This window comes from Talpa occidentalis, unplaced genomic scaffold (genome assembly GCF_014898055.3).
Source record: "Talpa occidentalis isolate TD23 unplaced genomic scaffold, MPIMG_talOcc4v2.1 talOcc4.6, whole genome shotgun sequence".
NCBI classification, from domain to species: Eukaryota; Metazoa; Chordata; class Mammalia; order Eulipotyphla; family Talpidae; genus Talpa; species Talpa occidentalis.
Window position 1 is genome coordinate 68,965,593 of NW_023604972.1, and position 14,011 is coordinate 68,979,603.

The window sequence follows — 14,011 nt, forward strand, 5'->3', positions numbered from 1 at the left end:
ACTATTGCTGTTCTGTCTTGCTTCTGAGGCAGGACTCAATTCAGGTTTTATTCTCAGATATTTCCAATGTCTTCTTTTGTCTCATCATTTTCAATTTTTATGGGTTTTATTAGAGACAGATTTTCAATTTCTGCCATTACACCTGTTGTAATAATCAGGTAACCAATAATGATAAGGGATAGTAGGTATAAATGTGAATTGTGCCAGTGGACACCGAGACTGACCTCCAAGACACTCAGAAAGTTGAACTTCCTTTTGTGCTGTGGGTGCCAGAATTCTGTGCTGGGACCCCACAGTGATTCCCTCCTTCAGGCCAGCTCCTCATTCTCAGTATCTCCAGACAAGGAGTTTTTCTCTCTTCCTCCCAGGCACAGAGTTTATTCAGGGGTGTCCACCACACTGTTAATGGGTGCTCAAGTTCTAGTTTGTTCAAACATTTATTTAAGGAGGATGGTAGATGTATTACCTATACCCCCCACCTGTAGTGGGGGGGTTGTAGTTGTTAAAGGTCTCTAATCCTGGGCTCTGAGAGTAGATGCCTCTGTAGAGAAGTCCAAGTGCTCTGATCTAATTCAGGCTATAACTGTTCTCTGTTCCAAACGTCAGACTCAAATCAGTACTCCCTTGTCCTGTGCCCCCACCTGTGAAGTTCTTCAGCAGTGCACCCTCTATCTTGGTTACCTGCTTGTGCACCCTCCTATCCAGTGAAGTCATGGGTTTTAGTAGCCACTGTACTGGACTATGCCTGAGTCAATAGCTGCAAATGGTTCAGTGCAGCAGCACTCCCACCCTCCTGTGGGTCTTACAGCTCCACTACCACTGTAAACAGTTAACCTAAATGTTTCCCTACCCTTTACCTACGTTCCTGTTGTGGGCTATGGTCAGCAGTTTTTTCCTCAGCAATTATTGGCTTTGTTTTACAGTAGTTTTGAGTATCTCAAGGAGGTAAGCCCAAGTTTAGGGTCTTCACTCACCCTCTTACCAGGGAATTATATGTATAGCTCCTTTTTAAATAAATACTATGTGTTACACATTTTTCCATGTCATTAGAAGCTATGTTTGTATGGGGGATTGTTGATAAATTGAAATTGAACAAAAATACTGAGATTTATATGGAAGTAAATAAAGTCTCAAATTACAAAAGAAACCCTGAGATAAAAGAAGAGATACAGAGCTATCGGGGCATTTGGCTTCAAACCTTAATATAATGTAACTGCGTTAAAAACAATAAGGTGTGGGCCTCTCCGGTGGCGCAGGCAGTTAAGCGCAACACTTTGAAGCTGCCCGAAGCCTCTGCAGCATGGGTTTGATCTTGGCCAGGTAGGGAGATACCCACATGGCCTGGCAGACCTCTTTTGTCTCACCCACTGCTCCCCTCAGCAGTGTATTTCATCAGTCTGCCTGTTCTGTTCCCCTCTCTGTCTCTCGTGAATCTTCTCATCCTCCCGCACATCTGGCCTGTGCCCTGGTCCTTGTATGCATGAATAAATAAATCTTAAAAAAAAAATAAGGTGTTGTAACAAAAAAATATGGTGTTAGAACATATGAAAATATGGTGTTGGCACATATATATATATATATATATATATATATATATATATATATATATATACAGAACACACTCAAAAGCCCAGAAAAAAACCATGTACATCCCAGTACCTAATTTATGAAAAACATCTATGACCACAATATGGGGAAAAGAGAGTCTCTTTAATAATTGGTGGGGAAAACTGAAATGCCACACAGAGCAAAAAATGAAGTTAGATTACCTTCCAACACTATAAACCAAAATAAATAAATAAATAAAATCTCCAAATGGATTAAAATTTAGATATAAGCTCTGAAATAACAAAATCCAAAGACGAAAACATTGGTGATGCAGTCCATGATATCAATGATTAATACATTTTTGGTATACACAATGGAATACTACTCAGCAAGCAAAAGAGATAAATTCACAGCAACATGGATGGATCTGAAAGGGATTATACTCAGTGAAATAAGCCAGAAGGAAAAAGAAATGTATAGATGGTTTCATTTATAGGAGGAATGGAGGAGAACCAAATAAGAGATCCAGACAAAAATAATTATAATAAATGAAAAAAATTAACAGGCAACTATAAATCAGAGACATTCTGCAGATGAAGGAAGGGAGAGGGTTCAAAATGGGAGGGAAGAGCACAAGGGACTATGGTGATGGTGCACGGTGCATTAGTGGTGGGATTTTTATAGGGACTACACCTGAGAGGAGAAAGCACATATTGTACAGAAATAAAGAAGGATGTAATATATATATAAAAGAGTATATATATATATGTGACTCAACCCCTATGGCAAGGGAATTAAAAGCAAAAATAAATAATTGGGATTGTCCCAATTTATAAAGCTTCTACACAACAAAATAAAATGTAAGATAATTAAGTATACACCCTTGAACAGGACTCAATATTCACATAATATATAACTGATAAGGGATCAATATCCAAGATAATAGAAAAAACTCATGGAATTTAATAATAAAAAAAACAGGGCCTCCTGGGTAGTGCAGTGGGTTGAGAGCAGCACTGTGAAGCTGTGTGCAGCCTCTGCAGTGTGAGTTTGATTCCTGGCCAGCTAGGGCAATCCCCACATGGAGTGGCAGACCTCTCCTGTTGCGCCCGCTGCTTCCCTTAGCAGTGTATTTCTGTCATCTGCCTGTTCTGTTCCCCATTCTGTCTCTGGTGAATCTTCTCTACCTCCCGTACCTCTGGCCTGCACCCTGTTCTTGTATGAAAATAAATAAATCTGATAAAAAAACAAATAAACCAAATTAATAGATGGGCAGCAGATATGAACAGACATTTCATCCAAGAAGATTCTCAGAATACAAAAAGACATATAAAAAGGTACATCATCACTTTAACTAAGAGAGAAGCAGATTAAAACTATCATGGGATACGTACGATCTCATACCTGCGAGAATGGCACATAACAAAAAGACCCCCAACGAGTGTTGGTGAGAATGTGGAGAAAAAGGAACACTATAAAGAATGTGAAGTGGTGCAATCATTATGAAAAGCAATCTGAAATTACCTAAAAAACTAAAAATGAAAATATCCTATGAGCCTGCAATGCCACTCTAGGACATAGAGCCACATAATATGTAACCATCATCATCATCATCATCAACAACAGCAACAACAAAATATGTCCCACAGTGTTCATGGAAGCATTATTTATAATAGCTAAGCCATGGAAGTAACTTCAGTGGATGCTTGGATCAAGAAGATGAGGTATAAGCACAGAGTGGAGTACTATATAGCCATAAGAAAGTATGAAATATAACCATTTTCTTCAACAAAATGGAGGGAATTTGAGAGAATTATGTATAGTAGTTGTGTTAACATTATTTTTGAGAAAAAGCTCAGGGACACTGGGAGCAAGTGGTCTTCTCTTTGTAATTCCTTAGGATCTATCTATCTATCTATCTATCTATCTATCTATCTATCTATCTATTTAAAGATTTGTTTTTATTTATTTATTCATATAAGAACTGGCTTGAAGGCCAGAGTTGTGGGGGGTGAGAGGAGTCACCAGAGACAGAGTGGGGAGCAGACCAGGCAGATCTACTGAAATACACCACTGAGGGGAGCAGCAGACAAGGCAGAAGAGGTCTGCTGTGCCATGTGGATTAGCTCCCTGGCTGGGGATTGAAATAATGCCCCAGTGGCTGTTGATAGATTGATAGTGCTAAGACTTAGCCACTGCAGCACCAGAGAGGCCCTATCTATTTTTAATTGAGGTAATATTTGGATACCCCCTTAGGTATTACTACTGTTGTGCATGATTCTGTGTAATACTTTATAAATAGGTTAAAATGAACCTTTCAGAAGTAGAAAGGCAGGCCATTAAGAACTGCTTCTGTTCATAGGATCTGATTTACAATCTAACTTCAATAATTTTATCATCATGCCAATGACACAGGTGCTGCCAGAGTCAACCTCTTTGCTGTGTCAGGACAGATTTTCCTGCAATTGGTCCCACAATTGAAGAGTAACCCCTTTTCACAATTTTGCATTTTTCAATATGACTTAAAAAAATAAAAAAGGTTCCCTCATTTCCTCATTTGTAAAATAATGTGACCATTTTTTGGCTGCTGATGTAATCTACTCTCTCAATAAGCCAGGCTAGTAATGAGGCAGCTGGCTCAGTCTCATCCATAGCAGGGGTATGAGGAAAACGTACAGAAGACTTTTGTCTGAATCTAATAGTTAACTCTTTCAGGGAAGTCATAGCAGTGTAGTAAGGAGACCCATCTACTCCATTAATGTGTCAAGCAGGGAGGTCAGGTTTTCTAGCCCTTAAATAATATTCGAGCCATTTCTAGTTGAGTGCCTTCTCCAGGGATGTGTCTTAACTCATCTCCTTGAAAAAGTCCTTGATTAAATGGCAAGAATGGTAACTTCTTTCTCCATCTCCTTCACAAAATGGATCCCCATGCAGATGTTAAATCCTGAAAGGCAGTTTCTTCTAGTAATGCAAGAAAAGGAACCATATGGAAAATAGAAAAATGGGAAAAACAGGAAGAGTGCCAAGAATTTCAACTTGTCTCTTTACCTTATGTTTTATCACCTTAGATTTTGTGTTGATTCTGACTTAGACCCTGGTAAGTAAGTTCCAATTAAAGCAAATGATGTTTTTTTTAATTTATTTAAATTTTATTTTTGTATTCCCCATACAATTACAACCCCCTTATTTTGATCCCAACCCCTCCTTTCCCCACCCCCCAGCCCCCATAGAGTGTCTCTGGTTCATAGTTGTTTGTTGGTTTTGATATTTTCTTTCTTATAGTTATTCTTTTTCCTTGTCCCTTATTTAAGTTTTCTAGATTCCTGCTATAGTGAGACCATCCGGTATTTTTCTTTTTCTTTCTGGCTTATTTCATTGAGCATGATCCCTTCCAGCTCCATCCATGTTGCTGCAAATTGCATGTGTTTATCTTTTTTGAATGCTGAGTAATGTTCCATGGTGTATATGTACCATATCTTCATGATCCAGTCATCGATTTTTGGGCATTTGGGTTGTTTCCAAAGCTTAGCTATTGCAAATAGCACTGCTATAAACATAGGGGTGCAAGTGCACTTTGGAATTGATGTTCTGTGTCCTTTGGGTAAATATCTAGGAGTGGAATTGCTGGATCATATGGAAACTCTATGTTTAGTAGGTCCAGAAATCTCCACACAGCTCTCCATAGTGGTTGGACCAGTTTGCACTCCCACCAACAGTGTAGGAGAGTTCCTTTTTCTCCACAACCTTGCCAAAATTTGTTGTTGCTAGTTTTTTTAATATGTGCCACTCTCACTGGTGTAAGATGGTGTCTCATTGTAGTTTTGATTTGCATTTCCCTGATTACAGGTGATGTTGAATATTTTTTCAAATGCCTGTTGGCCATTTGCATTTCCTCTTTGGAGAAGTTTCTTTTTATCTCTTCTGTCCATTTTTTGACAGGATTATTTTCTTTGTTTTTCTTGAGTCTCATCAGCTCTTTGTAGATTTTTGTCATCAGTCCTTTATCATTAGTGTTGTGTGCAAAAATGTTCTCCCAGTTGGTGGGGTTTCTCTTTGTTTTTGTTATTGTCTCTTTAAAGCAAATGATGGTTTTTCTAACATGCCAAGCTAAACAGGCAGGCCAAAAGTAAACTGCTGAAATATAGCAGTTATATATATGTGAAGTCTTACCTTTAAGTAAACACTCCAATTTTGCATATACAGTTTCCATGTTCATCCAATTTTTCCTCCCGCCAAGCCTGCTATTCTTACAGTTTTGTATACAATGGTAAATGAGTGTATCATAACCTCACTGAGACTGATATCTAGGAGTCATCTAATATGTTAATTTCTTTTTTCACTTCCCACCTTAGCAAGTCTTTTTGGTTATACCTAAAAATATATCCCGATTTCACCCTTTTGTATTATAGCAGTAAGGAATGGAAATTATCGACAAACTCAGTTTTGCCTTTCTCCTGTAGGTCTAATAAGCTGTTACTCCTTGATAACAATGGGGATGAAGTGATCTTAAATTAAAAGAAATCAATGTTGACAGTCATCAATCAAAAGCAAGGCAGACATAATAACCTAAAACAGTGGAATGTTCAAAGTGCTATCTGGGGTATCCTGACACATAGAAAGCCATGGAATGTGGTTTCTAGAAGCAAAACAGATGGTAATCAACAAGGTATTTCAGAAGGACATTTTCTAGAATAGATTAAGAAACTGTGTTACATCATGTATCAGAAAAGAGACTGATATCCAAAATCTACAAAGAACTGACACATCTCAACAAAAAACAAATCCTAATAAGAAAGATGGGCTGAAAAGCTAAATAGGAACATTTCCAAAGAAAAAATGCAAATGGGGGCCTCCCTGGTGGCGCAGCAGTTGAGTGCTGGGTTGTGAGCCTGCCTGCAGCCTGTGCAGTGCCGGTTCGATCCCTGGCCACTGGGCGAGGGTCCCACACGGCGCCAGACCTCTCCTGCCGCCTGCTGCTCCCCTCAGTAGTGTACTTCGTCAGTCTGCCTGTTCTGTTCCCCGCTCTGGCTCTGGTGAATTCTCTCACCCTCCTGTGCTTCTGACTGTACCCAGTGCTTGTATAAATAAATAATATAAAATCTTAAAAAGAAAAAAAAAGAAAAAATGCAAATGGTCAACAAGCACGTGAAAAAATGTTCATCATCACTTATACTCAGGGAGATGCAAATTAAAGCCATAATGAGATGCCATCTCATATCTTTAAGAAATGTCCATTGCAAAAGGGCCAGAAACAACAAGTGTTGGTGAGGTGTATAGAAATAAAGCAACCTACATATAGATTTTTTTTTGTGGAAATGTAAGCTCATTCTGCTCTTATGGAGCTAAAACTCTATGGAGGTTTCTAATAAATATTTCTATCATATGATCCAGCAATCCCACTTCTTGCAAATAACACAAACACACTAAATCAAAGGGGCATATGCAGTCCTGTGTTCATTGCTGCACTGTCTGCAATACCCAAATTATGGAAACAATCTAGGTGTCCAGGGATGGAGGAGTGAAGTTAGAAGACAAGGTATATATACACAATGTAGTACTAGTCGCTTATGAAATACTTATAGCTATACATATATGTGAACTCTTGCCACTTGTAAAAACATAGATGGAAATAGAGGGCATAATGATAAGCAAAATAATACAGAAGGAGAAAGACAAATACCGATGGTTTCATTTACATGTGGAGTATACACATGTAATATTGCAAAGTATCAGACATAACCAAATCAATAACAAAATCTAGAAATCTGACTGTGGAATTGAGAATGCCAGAGGGAGAGGGGATGGGAGAGAACAAAATCAGGAGGGGAACCAATGGACAATGGTGAGGACTTTGGGTGCCTTGGTGGTAGGGGTGGTATATGGTAATAAAATTTGAATGGTGTGATCTCAAATCACCAAATCATATAAATTGTGTAAAACAATATTACCTCAATTTAAAAAAAATAAATAAGTGTAGAAACAAAGAACAAGATTTTAAAGTTATTAATGGAAATTAGGAAAATATTGTGCCTATACTTCTCTAGAGCATCACATAATTCACATTAAATAGTGCTAAATAGCATTATTAAATAGCACATTAAATAGTGCTAAATAGCATTCACATTAAATAGTTCTAAAACATCCCAAAACATCGAAAACTTATAAATAAGAATTGTGAGAGCACTTGCTTCATTTCTTTGCTCTCTACCATGTGTTAAGAAAAAAAGGTGACCATCTATAGCCCAGAAAGATGTTCTCACCCAAACTGGACTATGCTGAAACCCTGATCTCAGGCTATCAGCCTCTAGAAATTAGAGAAATAAATTTCTGTTGTTTATAAGCCACCCCTTTTAAATTATTTTGTTATAGCAGCCTGAACTAAGATGATACAACAGTGAAAGAAAATATTAAACACAAGTTTTACAGGTATCAATTTCATTGCCATAAACCTCCTGGTATATACTGGGCTATGGGGTAACAAAATAAATGGAGTCTTGGGTTGGTACAGCTCACAGTGAATGCAGTGTATCCATAAACTCTCTCAGTGGCCATTTTCTAATTCCTTGAATGGATAATGACATTCCTGTAGTTGATAATTTGTTGTGTTATTTTACTAGCTTATAGTATACGGGTAGCATGGAGGAACACTAATTGGATGCTTCTGAAATTGCCTCCCTCATCCCCAGTTAAGATAGTTAAGTCAAAAACAACAACATATACTGAAGGAAATAGCAGAAACTAATGCCATTCTTAATGGCCTAAAAGTGGCCTGGGCGTAGTTCACGTCATGTACCTACTCACTTCATTAGTATGACCTATACAGAAAACACTCAGTAGACTATTTCAATTTCACCCAAGTTAAAACCTCAATTGCTGTTGCTATTCTGGCTGTGGTTTCTTTAGTGGAGCAAAATAAATTAGGTTTGGTTACCTGGTTGAGACCACTGATAAGATATATGAATTGTTTTCCATCCTAATAAGAAGATAAGGCCTGAAGATGTTTCCGTTCATATGAAAGGTACAACAGTATACATTCATATGAAAGGTACAACAGTATCCTCTGACCTATGTTAATTCTCTTGCTCTATGCATAATATGGCCAACAATGTTGAAGGCCTTAGTAAGATACATGTGCTCCAGATAATAGGAGGTAATCCTGATAAAGATTCAGAGTCCTGTCACCTCTCTTAACTTTTGGAGTTTAGTAATAAAAGGAATAATAAGACTTTGAGTGACATAAATGGCTGCCAATTTTGGAATCTAGGCCAGGAAAGGCTTCTGATGTATCTCCTGGCTGGGTTATAAGCAGCCCTGATTCATGGCCTATGCAATCTGGTAGAATCAGTGGTATCTGTGGTAGAAGATGATGAACTCTGGCATGTATAACAAGCCCCAGTAGCAGAATCATGACACAAAACTCTTGGGCTTGGAGGAGGAATATGCCAGGGTTTCACCTTTACAAAAATTTAGCTTCTGCCAGGTTATTTGGTGTAGGAGAGGTAGATCAATGCCATGAGACACAGTGGCCATGCAGCTGGACTAGAATCATGAGCTGATTTCTCTAAGACCCAACAAATCATAAGTTTGGTAGGCCCAACACCAATTCATCATAAGGTCAAAGAGATCTCTTTAGAAACTGGCATGAATAAGAATAGATTACAAAAGTTAGTTGCACGTGTAGGTATTAAAACTTCTGTGACATCTACCACCTGCACAACATCTCTATCTCTCTCTTCTCATCCATGGATTCACAGATGTCCTTTGAATAAACTTATGAAGGAGGGGAAAACTGAATGCAGGATTGGTTCATGGATAGGTTAGCTATATATGTTGAATTAAGCCAAAAATGAATTGGTGCTGCACTATTGCCCTATTGTGATATGTTGCTGAAAAACAGTAGTGAGAGGAATTCCTCAAAATGGAACAAGCCTTCATAGGGTGAACTTGGTCATTAACTTTGTATGAATAGTGGCATTATATAGTAATATATATTAATCTATATTAATTTGTCAACAGCAGTGAATGCTTATTAATTTGAGGAATGGATAGGGAAAATTGGAAAATTGTGAAAAGTATTCTAAAAACTATAAAGATATAGCAATGGAAATAGACACACAGGGTGAAGACCTTCCTATGGCAGGCTAATGACTAGTAGAATTGATCTATGATAGAAGAGACTTACCAAGTTACTGACTAGACCAAATGATTTAGTCAGTTAAAATTAACCCACCTCCATTATCAGTAACTTCATTGCCTCTAGCATTGTTACTTTAATGGAGTCACTTAAGTAACAGGAGTGGGCTACTCACAAGTGACAATCTAGCTCCTTCCACTGCCAATAGCTCACTGGTCAACATTAAAACTAATGCTGAGTCCTTGATATCACCATCCCTTGAAGAACCTACCCAGTGGCATGTTCATTTTATTGAACCCCTTTCATTTTGGGGGGAATCACTGGATGAATCAGTGTCCTCTTGACTAAAACTGATAAATATCCTGGGTATAGATTTGCCTTTTCTGACCAAAAGGTCTTAGTTAGCTAGCTTATCTGGGGATTTAATTTTTAATTCACTAAAGAGAGATCTTGTGTAACATGGCATCTGCCTAGGGGTCTTGCTTTACAAAAAAAGAAGTACAGCAGCAACTGTATGACTACAGTAGCCACGGATACCATCACCTCTATCTGCCCTCAAAAATAACCAATATGATATATAAATCAAATGGTCATTTAAGACACAACTTAGATGCCATGTTGGTTGTGATATCCAACCACCAGAATAATGTATACCCCAAATCAACTATAATTATAAAGTGCTGTGTCCCTAATATGTGAAATTCTTAGTTCCAGGAAACAAGAAAAAGAAGTAACATTTTGGATTAGCATTATTTGTGACCCATTTCATGAATTTGGTACTTTTCCCCCATAAATCTAGTCTCTGTATCTCAGGTTCTATTTCCCAAGAGAACATAACCAATAGGTATGTCTGCCATATGATTACTTCAGCTTTCTTATGCTAAGAGACAAATAAGCAAGGCAGTGTTAGCAACCAATCAAGATTAATTGATCATCAGCATTCAAAAAAGATAAACACATGCAATTTGCAGCAACATGGATGGAGCTGGAAGGGATCATGCTCAGTGAAAAGAAAGTGAAAGAAGCCAGAAAGAAAAAGAAAAATACCGGATGGTCTCACTCATAGCAGGAATCTAGAAAACCTAAATAAGGGACCAGGAAATGAATAACTATAAGAAAGAAAAAAATCAAAATCAGCAAACAACTATGAACCAGAGACACACTTTGGGGGGGGCGGAGAAGGAGGGATTGGGGTCAAAATCAGGGGGTTGCAATTGTATGGGGAATATAAAAATAAAAAAAAATTAAGTTAAATGGGATAATCTAGGTACTATAACTTAATCTAGTGCCCATATAGGGGAAAAAAATAAAAAAGATTAATTGAGCCAGATCCTAAGGAGAAAATAGGCCCGATGTTTCACAGTGGGGGAGGGGAAAGAACAATTGAACATCTCAGTATTTCTCTGGAGAATCTCTGTTTACTCATCTGTCAATTTGATCAGTAAATGGAAAAATGCACCAACTATGGATTCAAAAATGAATGGTGAGTAGGGATTTCAACCATTTTGCCATGGGGAGGTTGAGTCATCATATCAAATAATCCACCCAGCCCAGTCTCAATGCTGGCTTATAGTGAGGAAAAACTAAACTGGTGCTCATATTAGATTGTGTAATAAAGGAGATAAAAAAATTAATATGAATTACATCCCTGGGAAGAACATCACTGGCAAGAGGCTATCGTCTAAGTCACTCAAGTTCCTTGTTTCAGTTCTCCAGGACGTGAGGAAATGCTATTTCCTAATGAACTGAATTTTGATATGAAGCAAATATGTCTGAATAGCATAATACCTGGACTGAAATGATTGTTACTGAGTGCCACCCAAATGCCCAAGACACTCCACGCCAAAATGTCAGAAATATTATAGACCAAGGACTCATATGACTTATTCCAAGGACTTATTCCCTTCTTGGGAAATGGCTCAGATGAAGGTAGTGGCACCTAAGCCTCCACTCCAAGAGCAGTTTACTTCTAATGATTGATTGAGGTGAAGAAATAAAGCCCCATTCATTGTGCCTCAAGTTAGGTCAGTTCAGAAAGAGCCTTTGAGTTCTTGAGCTCACAGTGGAGGGGACAGAAGCCTCTGTTGCATCAGCACTGCACTTCACTTTGGTAATTCCTTTGTCTTACTCTGCTTTTCTCAGTCCCTCATCTTTGCTATTCCTAACATTCCTTTCAAACACTTTTGTGTCATGGTCTATTTCCTAGGGCACTAACTTAATATTAATTTTGGTCACATCATTAGTTGTCCCATACCCAAGTAAGAGAGGTGAGAAAAACATAGTCACTCACCTATATGACCACAGCTGTTCTATTTCAAGAGTTTCTGAAAGATTTATGTGCAAAGATAGGTTGAAATATCAGAAAAACTTTCAAATGTGAGCAGTACAGGAGTTGGGATTGTAAAAACAGAGAGTGTTATACGAAGTTATATCATGAAAGCTGCCTGCAGATAATTGAAAGACAAATGGTAGATAGAAGCATTGGGGATTTTTTTTTTTATGTTACTCCAGAATATATATGCCTAAGGTTTTTTTTTGTTTTGTTTTGTTTTTTTAAAGAGGCATGTATTATTTATTTTGTTTGTTTGTTTGTTTATACATGCACTGGGTATAGTCAGAAGCGCAGGAAGGTGAGAGAATTCACCAGAGCCAGAGCTGGGAGCAGAGCAGGCAGAAGGACCGAAGTACACTGCTGAGGGGAGCAGCGGGCGGCAGGAGAGGTCTGCGCGCCATGTGGGACCCTCCTCCAGTGGCCAGGGAGCAGCCGGGGATCGAACCGGTGCCGCAGAGGCCGCGGGCAGCTTTGCAACCCAGCGCTCAACCGCTGCGCCACCTGGGAGGCCCTATATGCCTAAGATTAATGAGTAAAAATTACAGAGCAGGTTCCAACTCAATAAGAAAAATAAACATAGCCCCTAATAATTAAAAAAAAATGCCAACAATTAAATAAATCACATTGAAAGAGAATGAGTTCCCAGAACTGAAGGTGAATTAGGAGAAATAACATGATCATTTTCAGAGATATTGCTAGTATGGTTTTTACATTATAAACTAAACGAATTCTGAGGTATATTGTTCTGTAGCAAGTTAACAAAAAATTAGCAGCTTAGGACATTACAACTTTACTACTGCACATTTTTCATGGGTTAGGAGTCTGAGTATGGGTTACCTGGACCTTATTAGGTTGAAATCAAGAAATCATCTGGTTCTGGGCTCTCACCAATGCCTAGGGTTCTCTGCCTGGCTTATTCAGTTGTTGAAGAACAATGGTCTCTGTATCTTTTGGATTGAAATTCAGTTTTCTTCATTATTGTTGGACAACAGTCCCTATGTTATCAGAGTCTACACTGAGTCCTTATCCCACGGCCCCTTTCAGATCTCCTCATGCTTCAAATCTCTCTTAAAAAGGACTGAAGAACTTTTCAGGCTAACTTAATTAGATCAGTTCCATCTAGATAATCATCTTGTTGATTAACTCAAAGTCAACTGATTCATAACTTCATCACAGCAGTCATATCAGGGAAGAGAATTACACAAGGCATATATACCATGGGGCAGGAATCTTGGGATCATCTCAGAATTCTGCCTACCATATTCAGAATTCAAGTTACCACAGCCATCTTCAGATTCTCGTGGAATAAAAGGTCTCCTGGGTTAACAGTGTGGCTATTGGAGCTGACGCTTTGGTCTCAAACTGAGATAAGACCTTCACTGTAAGAGTAAAACTCCATAGGTTTCTGGGGAGATTGGGTAGAGTGTGAGTTTTCAGCCATACACACAGCCCTCCAGTCTCCCCCCAAGTGCTTCAGAACATTGTGGGTCTGGAGACAACCTAAAATTGCCAGGACTTCTGAAAACCAGTCATCTAAAACAGCATCTGGCACAAATAGGTATATATTTCTGGGAACAGATTAGAAAATTTAAAGGATGAGATTTGAAAAATCTCCTCATTCTATATTTTTTCTCTGTTTTTCATCAGGACATGAAGAGGGATGTAATTTTTTGCAGAATTATATCTATAGCTCAACTGAGATCATAAGAAGAAAGGGAGGAATTACTAAGCAGGAGTTTAGAGTTGGAAAGCCACAAACACTAAGAGCCTGGCTTAGTCAAACCTTCAGGGAGGTGTTGCAGAGACAATTATCTGACACCCACAAAGGAAAAGCCTGATCTGCTCTCATTGTGTGTGCTCCTCCAAATCAGACTGAAAATAATGCAACTGGCTTCACCAAGGTGAGAAGCTGGGGAAAATGCTGGCTTCCCTGACATTTTGGCTTCCAGTTTCTGTATCACTTGTTCTGTGAGAGCTGATCCAAGCAAATAGATCTT